The sequence below is a fragment of the Homalodisca vitripennis genome, chromosome 4 (genome assembly GCF_021130785.1).
Source record: "Homalodisca vitripennis isolate AUS2020 chromosome 4, UT_GWSS_2.1, whole genome shotgun sequence".
NCBI lineage: Eukaryota > Metazoa > Arthropoda > Insecta > Hemiptera > Cicadellidae > Homalodisca > Homalodisca vitripennis.
In genome coordinates, this window is record NC_060210.1 from 87291055 (window position 1) to 87292414 (window position 1360).

Here is a 1360-nt window from a genome sequence, read left to right on the forward strand (position 1 = left end):
CCTTGAATTTTACTTTCCATTATCTAAGATGTAGAGGTTTATAGAAAGTACTTATTCGTATTGATGTCATGTCAAGTTATACCAGTTCCACTATTAATTATACTGGGATAATAAATTAGGAACACAACAAAAGTAACACATGCAGATCACTTACTCAGAATTTTGTACAGAGTTGCCTTTACTATTGATTGGAATATTTTGGAAAGCAAAACAGTAAGAACGTTTACTGCCAATCCTCACTGTATCTAATGAGAGAAGTTGAAGTTAAAAATTAACAAATATATTCTATAACTAGTTTCACTTAAATATAATAACTTACTAAGTGTACTACCAACTAAATGTTGTACGTGGTATAGCTTAATTCATTGTTATTTCTGTATAGATGATCGTTTAAAGTGATGTTTGTGTCAAAATATTATGATTATAATGAATCTTATAATAAAAAATCACGTCTTATTCTAATTATTTTTATGACTAGACTACCATATATAGTTGGGAAATCATTTCGGACGTTGAACATTTAAAATCTTACGCACATAAAGTAAATTTCAGGGACACGATTTTCTTTAAATGACTGCAACCAATATGAGTAAAGCTAAGAAACACCACTTTTCGTATTTGGCTTCGAGGTAACGTCCCTTTTGGAGCCAATGTGAAACTCTTCCTAGAGTAATATGGCTGGATTGGGTACAGAGACTGGAATGTTTGAAATAATCATACGTTACGTCATAGGTGCATTGGGAAGCTTTCCGGTTTACATCACGATTCCAACTACAGTATTGCATGGTTTTTTTATATGACAAAGTTTTATATGATATAAGTTTCCTTGTTACCATGACGTAAAGTAGGAATGCAGAATAGGCCAAGGTAATAAATAGGCTTGATTAAACGAATGCCCAAAATCAAATTGACCCGCGTTCCGTCAAAGAATATAATCTACTAGTCGATGTCACAAAACTTCAGTGGTGCAAGCTCGTCTACAACTTAATCTGGATTCCAGTTTACGTGATACCAACATTAGGTAAAAAATGTAAATTAAAAATAGAATTAAAAAAACACATGTAAAAATTTTAAAACCAAAACAAGAAACTGGCAAGTAATAATTAAATTGTTATTAAAAAATGAAAGATATTTGAATTAAACATAACAAAATTTGAAGGTAGCCCCAAATTGTAACTAGGCTAAAAACAAATTATGTGAAACAACAAAAAACATTTGATAGATTTTTTAAGGTAAGACACGTTATATATTTATAACCTTTAAAAGAATATAATATTTAACTTAAAACACTGATTATGTATTGAATGCTGTCATTGAAATATGTATCAAGGTAAATTAAATACCTGTATGTTTGACTCAT